General features: G+C 42.1%; 1 pseudogene; it reads left to right on the forward strand.

The window, feature by feature from the left end:
- The first annotated feature begins 853 nt into the window (after window positions 1-853).
- LOC146886927 (uncharacterized) lies at window positions 854-7,324 on the forward strand (annotated as a pseudogene).
- Window positions 7,325-11,559: the final 4,235 nt, after the last annotated feature.

Consider the following 11,559-nt stretch of genomic DNA (forward strand, 5'->3'; position numbering starts at 1 on the left):
CGTTTTTGGCTCATTTTTACCGTTTTTATGCATATTTGACAGCACCCATTGAGGGTTTTACGTTTGGAATTCATTTTCTTGCTTGGGCAGTTCGTTTTGTGGGTTTTATTGACTTGGAACAATACCCATTCATGGGGTTTTCGCATTTATATATGATATCACCGTTTTGCATTCCATTTAAGCTTTGAAATATCAATTTTTGCTCTTAAATTGCGTTTTCAGATTTGATAAGTTAGGGTTCTTGGTTCTGATTTTTGTGATTTCAGTTTTGAAGTGTTTAATTACTCATTTCCATGTCTAGCTAAATTCATGTATTGACTCCTTGATGAAAAATGCAATGAAGCTTTGAGGTTGTGCTTGTTTTGTGAAATCTGCCATGTTTTGTTCTGAATTCGTGGAATGCATGTGGTGAATCTGTCAATGCTTAATTTACAGAGTAATTGCATGTGTTTTGTTTAAGATACGTTCATGCTTAATGTATGTAGCTTGGCTGTCACGAATTTAAGGATGTGTGCATTGCTTAATTGCATAATGAAGCTAGATTGTAATTTTCTCTTAGTGAATTATTATCTAGTGGATTAAGACAAGGCAGGGTTGGTGTTAATTTGGTGGCCTATGATAAGTGAAATTGCGTTTGAATCAGGGATGTCAATACGGTTTTAGTCTCTGTAGCATTTAAATTAATCTACTGATTAGAATTCCGAATCTGTCTGCCAACCCCCCCCTGTGTTTTATTGTTGTGTTCATCTGGAAAATTCGCTTTGAATGAATATATTGGTCGTTGGGAGACGACTTGGTTCACTTTCATGTACTGCATTTAATATGTTTTAAATTTGGTGGGGTACGACCTCTATCAAATTTGGCGCCGTTGCCGGGGACCAATCGTTTCGTTCATAGTAAAATTTCCAGTGTGTTTGTGTTTCGTGTTTTGGTGTGTGTGTGTAGTTCAAGTGTGGTTGAGTTGGTATATGTTCATTGTGATGTTAATGTTGTGTTAAATTCAGTGCCTGTTTCCATTCCTGTGTGTTTCTGTGTAGTGTAGTGAATAGTGTCGCGACGCGCATGAATAGTGTCATTTGTAGTAGTGAATAGTGTTTGAATAGTGTCCAAATCTGGCATTTAACTTCTGGATTTTTGTTTTGGTAGCTACGGAGCTTGTTTTTACTTGAAATTTTTTTCCCCCACTTCTAAGACGTTGGACTTGATAGGAAAAATAGCTAGAGCAGTTGGTATGGTCTGAGTTAAGAGATTCAAAAAAATTTTGGACTCATTTTTAGTGAAACTTCAGAGGACCATAACTTTTGCTCTGGTTATCAGAATCACTATTATTTTATATGGATTTGGGGTAGAATTTGATTTCCCACTTTGTTATAACCCGCTTTGCCGGTTTGCAAACTCAGATTCTCCAGAAAATGCCATTTTCTACATTTCAGCAATGTTTTTTGTGATTTTTCTTCATTTTTTTTTACTTTTGAAAAATTGAAAAAAATACTTGTGCTTTGAGTTTTGATCTGATTTTTTTTGTGCTTCTGTTTGACCACTCAAAGGAATATCCTACCAATTTTCAAGTCATTTGAAGGTCGTTTGAGTATACTTGTAGTTATACCCTTTGTTATGCCAATATCACTACAATTAGTGCTTTTTGGTGCATGACTAGGGGAAACCCAAGTGAATTACAACCATTTGACCCTGAAATTGATAGGACATTCCACAGAGGAAGTAGGCATCCTAGGAATCCATCTTTGCATGCTGAATATTCAGTGACATTTCCTGATTCTTCTGATTCTCATCACATTCCTGACACTCCTCATTCTTTGCATTCTGAGCATACTGTATATTCTGAGCATTTTCATACTGATAACATGGCTCAACCTCCTCCACCTCATGAGAGAACCATGAGTGAGCTCACTGCACCAGAGTTCACTTATGATAGTTTATGCATACAATACCCTGAGGAGGAGGTTCCATATGTGCTGAAAGCTGGTTTAATACACTTGTTGCCAAAGTTCCATGGTCTTGCAGGTGAGGACCCGTGCAAACACTTGAAGCAGTTTCATGTCGTCTGTTCCACCATGAAGCCTGCAGATGTACAAGAGGACCATGTATACTTGAAGGCTTTCTCTCATTCTTTGGAGGGTAATGCGAAAGACTGGCTGTACTACCTAGCACCCAGGTCCATCACAAGCTGGGATGACCTGAAGAGATTGTTCCTTGCCAAGTTCTTTCCTGCTTCAAGGACAACAGCCATACGGAAGGAAATTTCTGGCATCAAGCAGCAATCTGGGGAGACCCTTTATGAGTACTGGGAGAGGTTTAAGAATCTCTGTTCAAGCTGTCCACACCATCAGATTTCTGAACATCTCCTCCTGCAGTATTTTTATGAAGGCTTGCACCACATGGATCGAAATATGATTGATGCCGCAAGTGGTGGTGCCCTTGGTAACATAACCCCAGCTGCAGCCAGACAACTGATAGAGAACATGGCTTCAAATTCTCAACAATTTGGCACAAGGAGTGATGCCATAGTTGTTAGAGGTGTTCATGATGTAGGAGCAGCCGAGTACACAAAGAAGTTGGAAAGTAAGATTGATGCTCTTACTACACTGGTCAATCAACTTGCTTCCAATCAAAGAGCTCCAGCTGCAAGAGTTTGTGGCCTTTGTACATCTGTTGATCATTTTACAGACTCTTGCCCAGCATTACAACAACAAGCTTCTTCTTCTACACCAGTGGATACCCCTCAGGCCTATGCAACAAATATTTTCAACAACAATAGGCCCCAACAGCAACAACAAAACCACCATGATTTGTCAACCAACAGATATAATCCAGGATGGAGGAATCACCCTAATTTGAGATGGGGAAACCAGGGTAACCAGCAGCCCCAACAATTTCAAAATGTGCAACCACCTCCACAACAAAGAGTTGCACCTGCACCACAAGCTGCTCCTGTTCCACCTGTACCCACACCAGCTCTTGCTGTAGCACCTGCACCTTTTTCTTCTACTTCATTGGAGGAGTTAGTCAGGATGATGACCCTTCAAAATATGCAATTTCAGCAAGAGACTAGGGCCTCAATCCAGAGTTTGACAAATCAAATGGGGCAGATGGCCACTCAGCTAAACCAGGCACAGGCTCAGAATTCTGACAAGCTTCCGTCACAGACGGTGGAAAATCCTAGGAATGTGAGTGCCATTACTTTGAGATCTGGGAAGAACATTGAAGTTCCCACTTCCGAGCCTACACCTCCAAAGGAAGCCGACCCTACCACACTTCAGAGAAAGCGTGATGCTCATGCAGCTGGTCCTTCCACATCTGGTGCGACTTCTACACCTTCCACCTCTACTGCTGCACCTTCCATACCTCTTCCTTTCCCTCTAAGAGCCATTCCAAGCAAAAAGATGGAAGAGGTTGATAGAGAGATCTTAGAAACTTTCAGGAAGGTGGAGGTGAACATACCTTTGTTGGATGCCATTAAACAGATTCCCAGCTATGCAAAGTTCTTGAAGGAGCTATGCACGCACAAGAGGAGGCTAAAGGGAAATGAAAAGATCAGCATGGGCAGAAACGTGTCAGCATTGATAGGTAAATCTGTTCCTCAGATTCCTGAGAAGTGCAAGGACCCAGGTACATTTTGTGTACCTTGCATCATAGGTAACAATAAATTTGAAAATGCAATGCTTGATCTTGGTGCTTCAATAAATGTAATGCCTCTGTCTATTTTTAAATCTCTTTCTCTTGGACCCCTGCAACCTACGGGTGTGGTGATTTAGTTGGCAAATAGAAGTGTTGCCCACCCCGCAGGTTTGGTTGATGATGTTTTGGTTCGTGTTGGTGAATTGATTTTCCTTGCTGATTTTTACATTCTTGACATGGAAGAGGGATTTTCACATGGTTCTGCACCAATCATTTTAGGCAGACCATTTTTGAAAACTGCACGAACCAAAATTGATGTCCATGCAGGTACTTTGTCCATGGAGTTTGATGATATTGTTGTGCGATTCAACATTCTGGATGCCATGAAACATCCTTCTGAGGATCATTCTGTTTTTCACGTGGATATTATTGATGATGCTGTTGATGGATTGATTTCTGATTTCCACTCTTTGCATGCATTAAAACATTCATCCGTGTCTGAGTTATCTGAATTTGCATGCATTGATGTTCTTGATTCTGATTCTGCTTTTGATTCTGATGATGCTGAATATGATGTGGATAATATTGAATCTAATGAGTTTGACTCTCTGGATGTTGTACCTATTCACTTTGATGTTATACAATCAGGTTACACTAACCATGTTGCAGGAAGTACACATGCATCTGATTGTTATGCTCAGGTACAAGCTGTGGAACCCATTTCTCCCTCCCTTCTGGTTCCTGATATTCAGCCAGCATCCAGTACTCCAGAGTTAAAACCACTGCCAGACAACCTCAAGTATGTCTACTTAGAGGAGGAGGACAAACTGCCTGTCATCATTTCCACCTCCCTCACTGCTGAACAAGAGCAGAGGTTGTTGCAAGTTCTTAAGAAGCATAAGAAGGCAATTGAATGGACATTAGCTGACATCCCTGGTATTAGCCCATCAACATGCATGCACAGGATATTGTTGGAAGATGGAGCAAAGCTAGTGAGACAGCCACAGAGGCGACTCAACCCTGTCATCTCAGATGTTGTAAAGAAGGAGGTGACCAAGCTTCTACAAGCTGGGATCATCTACCCCATTTCTGACAGTCAGTGGGTTAGCCCCATCCATGTTGTTCCAAAGAAGACTGGTCTCACTGTAGTCAAGAACGAAAAAGAGGAGCTAATTCCAACAAGAGTGCAAAACAGTTGGAGAGTTTGCATTGACTATAGAAGGCTAAATCAAGAAACCAGAAAAGACCACTTCCCCCTGCCTTTTATTGATCAGATGCTTGAGCGCTTGGCAGGTAAGTCCCACTATTGCTTTCTTGATGGGTTTTCTGGTTATTTTCAAATTCACATTGCACCTGAGGACCAAGAGAAAACCACATTCACCTGCCCCTTTGGCACTTTTGCCTATAGGAGGATGCTGTTTGGCCTATGCAATGCCCCTGGCACATTCCAGCGGTGCATGCTAAGCATTTTTAGTGATTTTCTTGAAAAATGCATAGAGGTGTTTATGGACAACTTTACTGTATATGGGTCCTCATTTGATGCATGTTTGGATAGTTTGGACAGAGTTTTAAACAGGTGCATCCAATCTAACCTTGTTCTCAATTTTGAGAAATGTCATTTCATGGTAGAACAAGGCATAGTATTGGGGCACATAATTTCAAAAAAGGGCATTGAAGTTGACCCTGCCAAGATCTCAATTATTTCACAATTACCTTACCCCTCTTCTGTGCGAGAGGTTCATTCTTTTCTTGGCCATGCATGGTTCTACAGGCGCTTCATTCAAGACTTCAGTAAGAAGGCCCTCCCACTGTCCAACCTATTGCAAAAGGATGTTGACTTCATCTTTGATAAAGGATGCAAGGAGGCTTTTGATTGTCTCAAGAAGGCCCTGACCACAACTCCAATCATTCAGGCGCCCGACTGGACAGCCCCATTTGAGCTTATGTGTGATGCATCCAACTATGCATTAGGGGCTGTTCTAGCTCAAAGGATTGATAAGCAGCCGAGGGTAATCTACTACGCCTCCAGGACATTAGATGTTGCCCAATCAAATTACACCACAACAGAAAAAGAGCTCCTTGCGGTAGTTTTTGCACTTGAAAAGTTTCGATCTTATCTGCTTGGTTCTCCTGTTGTTGTGTTTACTGACCATTCAGCTCTTAAGTACCTGTTGAAGAAGGCAGAATCAAAACCTCGGCTGATAAGATGGATGCTCTGGCTCCAAGAATTTTGATTTGGAGATCCGTGATAGGAGCGGACAACAAAACCTGGTTGCAAACCCACCTAAGCAGGATTGAGAGGTCTACTGATGATGCTTCACCGATCCGGGATGACTTTCCCGATGAAAGTTTGTTGACACTCTCTACTTCTTCCTCACCTTGGTTTGCTAACATTGTTAATTATCTTGCTGCTTCTGTTTTTCCTCCCCTAGCATCTAGAGCTCAATGTGATAAACTCAAGAGTGATGCTAGGTATTACATTTGGGATGACCCCTATCTGTGGAAAATGTGCAGTGATCAGGTTACCAGGAGATGCATTCCGGACCATGAGATTGACTCGGTCCTCAAATTTTGTCATTCATCTGCACTTGGTGGTCACCTTGGCACACAAAGGACAACTCGTAAGGTGCTAGATTGTGGATTTTATTGGCCCACCATCTTCAAAGATGCGTGGAGGATTTGTAGCACATGTGAGGAATGCCAACGAGCAGGAGGAGCCATTTCTTGGAGACAACAGATGCCTCAACAACCCATGCTATTTTGTGAGGTGTTTAACGTCTGGGGTATAGATTTTATGGGCCCTTTCCCTGTCTCTTTTGGTTTCACTTACATCTTGCTTGCTGTTGATTATGTTTCAAAATGGGTGGAAGCCAAAGCCACTAGAACTAATGATGCTCGAGTTGTTGTGGATTTTGTTAGGTCTCACATATTTTGTAGGTTTGGAGTTCCTCGAGCTATTGTTAGTGACCAAGGCACCCATTTTTGCAACAGATCCTTGGGGGTTTTGCTTTAAAAGTATGGGGTTGTGCACAAACTTTCTACACCATATTACCCCCAAACTAATGGGCAAGCTGAGATCTCAAACAGAGAAATCAAGAGGATCTTGGAGAAGATTGTGCAGCCCAACAGGAAGGATTGGAGCAATAGACTTGAGGACGCTCTATGGGCTCACAGGACTGCTTACAAGGCACTTATAGGGATGTCTCCTTATCGGGTTGTCTTTGGTAAGCCATGCCACCTTCCAGTGGAGATAGAGCATCGAGCCTACTGGGCTGTCAAGTCATGCAACTTCTCTCTTGATCAAGCTGGGGAGGAAAGGAAGCTGCAGTTGAACGAGTTGGATGAGATCCGTTTGGAGGCATATCAGAACTCTATGTTCTACAAGGAGAAGACCAAGAGATTCCATGATAGCTCCATTGCTAGAAAGGAATTTGTTGTTGGTCAGCAAGTTTTACTGTATAACTCCAGACTTGGACTCATGGCGGGTAAGTTGAGATCAAAGTGGATTGGTCCTTTTGTTGTCACTAATGTTTATCCTTATGGTGCAGTTGAAATCAAAAGCCATTCCACAGATAAGAGCTTCAAAGTGAATGGGCATCGTCTTAAGCCATTTCTCAACAATCCTGCCTTGGTGGATACTGTTGTGGAGGAAACTTCCCTGCTTGACCCCACTGCTGTTTCACCATGATTTAGGGAGTTTTCTTTCCCCTTCTTCTTTACTTTTATTGCACTTGTCCAGGTCTGTCTGTCTGTTGTTGTTTCTGTTTGTTTGTTTCATTATTGTTAATTTGTGTTAATTAGTGTGATGTTTTTGTTTTCTGTTTGGGACACTCACTTCACTTTTGGAGGATGAGTTGTTGGTTATTCTGTGAACTGTTATCCTTGCTTTGTCTTTGCATGTCAACTTGCTTTTGGAATTAGTTTACCCTGTGTAAGAATTTAAGCCACTCTCTGTTCTTTGATTGTGTGATATATGCCTCTTGAATGCTTGCACAGTGGCCTTGGCTTGACTCTTTCTGAATGCCTTTCTGATTCACATGCATGTTGGGATATGATTTAGGCAATTTTGTTTTGTGAGCCTACAACCAGATGAGCCTACCTTGAACTGTTTCCGTTGATACCCCTTTTTGAGCCTGCATACCCTTTCATTGTTTTACAGCTCATTACAAGCCCTTAGCCTGAAAAACCATGATTATTCCTACCTTAGGAAATTTTGGAGCTTTGGAATTGTTTTGGGAATGGGTGCTCAATTAAGTGTGGTCGCGCACAACAAGTGTGGTTGTGCGCGCACTTGTTGTTGGTTCTTGGAATTGCTCATTTGTACACCAAAGTGGGATTTCAAAATTTATTGTTTCTCTGCATGTTCTCTGTATAGGAAAAAAAAAGAGAAAAAGAAAAAAAAAAGAATAAAGAAAAGAAATAAAAAGGAGTTTGGATTTGAGCATTGTGTGAGAATCGAAGTTGGAAGTGTTGGTGTTTGGGATTACTTTCATGATTGATTGAGACTTATTCCCCACTGCTCCTCTATTTCCTTGGTTGCTTAGCTACTTATCCATATGTTCCACACCTTGTCCTCAGCCCCATTACAACCTTGAAAAGTCCTTCTGATCTTGACCTGCATGTGTTTCTGGTTTGGTTGTTCGTTCTAGAGGCTTGCCAAGTCTGTTTGATGTTTGTTTTTCAAGGGTGCTTTGAGAGTAAACAGTAGCCTAGAGATTTGAGTGATACAGTGCATATTTCGTGAGGTTATGTTGCTTTCAATTCTCTCCTTAAGCTGAACTGAGTACTTGACATGTTTTGAACTGCTTGGATGATGTTCACAGATACCTTGCAGCTTTGAATCCTTCTGTGTTAGATGTGTTTCCATTTGTCTGTGTCGAGTCCGTTTGTCATGTGTCTGTTTGTCTTGTGTCTTTTTGTCTCTCTTGTTATGTTTGTGATGTCCTTGCTTTGCTTTACTCTTTAATTTTGCCCAGGAGTGCAAAAGGGTAAGTGTGGTCGATTTTGATGAGTCATTATTTTCTTCTATTCCACTAGCCTTTGTGCACCCATTAGACAGTTGATTAGTGCTTAATTGTTCATCATTAGAGTGTTTTTCATCTGTTGGGCTTTATTGGGCCACTGTTCCGAATTTGGACTAATTTCACATTATTTGGCCTAATTTTTGTTTTTAATTATTTTTAGGTATTTGGGTGAAGCAATTTTGGAGCTTGGACATTAATATTTAGTTGAAGAAACTTTCCACATCATTGCCACATCATTGCCATGTCATTTCCACGTCAGCACAGTCAATGGGTCAACATTCGAGGCCCAGAGTGGCATTTTTGTAATTCTGCGGCTCATAATGGCAGTTTTGTAATTCTGAGTGGCATGGATGATATCACCACGAATTAGGTCTGCATGAGGAGGAGGCAGCCACTCCATCATCTTCAACCTCTCTTCAAAACCTCCATTTTCGTTCTCCAAGCTTCCATGGACGTCCCCCTTGCGGTTTTTCACGTTTTTGGCTCATTTTTACCGTTTTTATGCATATTTGACAGCACCCATTGAGGGTTTTACGTTTGGAATTCATTTTCTTGCTTGGGCAGTTCGTTTTGTGGGTTTTATTGACTTGGAACAATACCCATTCATGGGGTTTTCGCATTTATATATGATATCACCGTTTTGCATTCCATTTAAGCTTTGAAATCACAATTTTTGCTCTTAAATTGCATTTTCAGATTTGATAAGTTAGGGTTCTTGGTTCTGATTTTTGTGATTTGAGTTTTGAAGTGCTTAATTACTCATTTCCATGTCTAGCTAAATTCATGTATTGACTCCTTGATGAAAAATGCAATGAAGCTTTGAGGTTGTGCTTGTTTTGTGAAATCTGCCATGTTTTGTTCTGAATTCGTGGAATGCATGTGGTGAATCTGTCAATGCTTAATTTACAGAGTAATTGCATGTGTTTTGTTTAAGATACGTTCATGCTTAATGTATGTAGCTTGGCTGTCACGAATTTAAGGATGTGTGCATTGCTTAATTGCATAATGAAGCTAGATTATAATTTTCGCTTAGTGAATTATTATCTAGTGGATTGAGACAAGGCAGGGTTGGTGTTAATTTGGTGGCCTATGATAAGTGAAATTGCGTTTGAATCAGGGATGTCAATACGATTTTAGTCTCTGTAGCATTTAAATTAATCTACTGATTAGAATTCCGAATCTGTCTGCCAACCTCCCCCCCTGTGTTTTATTGTTGTGTTCATCTGGAAAATTCGCTTTGAATGAATATATTGGTCGTTGGGAGACGACTTGGTTCACTTTCATGTACTGCATTTAATATGTTTTACATTTGGTGGGGTACGACCTCTATCAGTAGCCAGTAGGCGGGTTGTAGAAGTTTTGGAAAGATTGCCGCCTAGGGCTCCTGGGAAGTGGATTATGTGTTGCTACTTGACGGATGATCCGGGGCGGGATGTTTGTGGTATGTTTTCTGGTAGCTGTATGGGTTCGCGTGTTGGAATAATCTGAATGTGTTGCGTTTTTGCAGGTGTGATGGCTCATTACGCAAAGAAAGTGGGGGCTTCAGAAGATTTATTTGCTAAAATCAGGGATCAGCTAGCGGCTTCTTCGAAGGGGGAGGGTTCTTCGAAAGCGCCTGCTTTGGCTGGTCCTGTGGTGGAGACAGTTCGTCCTGCTGCGAAAAGGCCGGCTGTCTCAAAGCTGAAGGGGGTTGGTAAGGATAGGAAAAGGTTGAGAGCTCTCGCCAAGACGGGGGGTGTTGCGCCTGGTGGAACTAACAACCCGGACTTAGGCGATTTTGAGAAGGCGAAGGTGCAGATGAGGAAGGGAGTGGAGATCAAGTTGACGGATCCGGAGGTTGCACTTGTTGAGGCCGCCGATCCTGGGCTGATGATGAGGACATGTAATGAGTATACGTCCCGTGGACTTGTGCTGGGGCGCCGGTTGTCAGCCATGATGCAGGAAGAGATCGCTGCAGGTGACAAGAAGAAACTGGCCGACGAGCTGGCTACGTTGAAAGTGCAGGTGGAGCTTGATTAGCGTACATGGGATGAGGAGAAGAAGAAGTTGGAGGCTGAGGTGAAGAAGTTGAAGGTGTGCGTGTTGGCCGCGGAGAAAAAATTGAAGTTAAAGCAAGTGGAGGTGGATGAGTTGCAGGCGAGGAGGAAAGCAAAGTCTGAGGAGGCAGCCGATGAAATTAGCGGCTTACAGTAGGCCGTGTATACGGAACATGTAAAGGGGTTTGAGAAGGCGTTGAGGCAGGCTGATTTTTTGTATAAAGAGGTCTCTGTCACCGACTGTCGTTTCAACGTAAATTTGGACATCTATGATAACAAGATGTTGGACGTGGCGGAGATTAGCAAATTGAAGGCGCTGGCCGAGGGCGAGGAGGTTGCACGGGATGAGGAGGGCACTTTGATGACGACTCCAATAAACGTTGGTGATAACCGTGCTTCCAACGAGGAAGGTGTGGGTGAAGAGGCCGAAGCCGAGGCTGCTGATGGAGATAATGACGCAGGGAGGAGTAGGTTGTTTAGCGTAGTTTCTTGGGGGCGAGGGCGCCGAAATCTTTGTATTTTTCGTAATGTGGCTATGGGCCTTTGTTTGTTGAGAGCTTAATTTTGATTTGCTTGTTTGGGTACCTCTCTTTTGTTGTGCTAATCCGAGAGGGCCGCTATGTATTGACTTGTATGGTGGGAACGTTATTTGGAAATGAATGCCAAGCTTGTTTGTTCATATTCGATTTCATGTGGTATATCGTTATACTTCTTGCTCAGTTGAGGTTTATATATTTGCGTATACGTGCGGTTGGTTTAATGGTGACGTGATTTGTTTCTGTTATATAATGCGCTTGGGTTAATATATCATGTTTAGTGAATCGGTTTCTTGATAGTGTATTATCGCTCGGCGTTTTGGAAGA

This window comes from Vigna unguiculata, chromosome 4 (assembly GCF_037176805.1).
Source record: "Vigna unguiculata cultivar grain cowpea cultivar isolate G323 ecotype 2 chromosome 4, ASM3717680v1, whole genome shotgun sequence".
Lineage (NCBI taxonomy): Eukaryota > Viridiplantae > Streptophyta > Magnoliopsida > Fabales > Fabaceae > Vigna > Vigna unguiculata.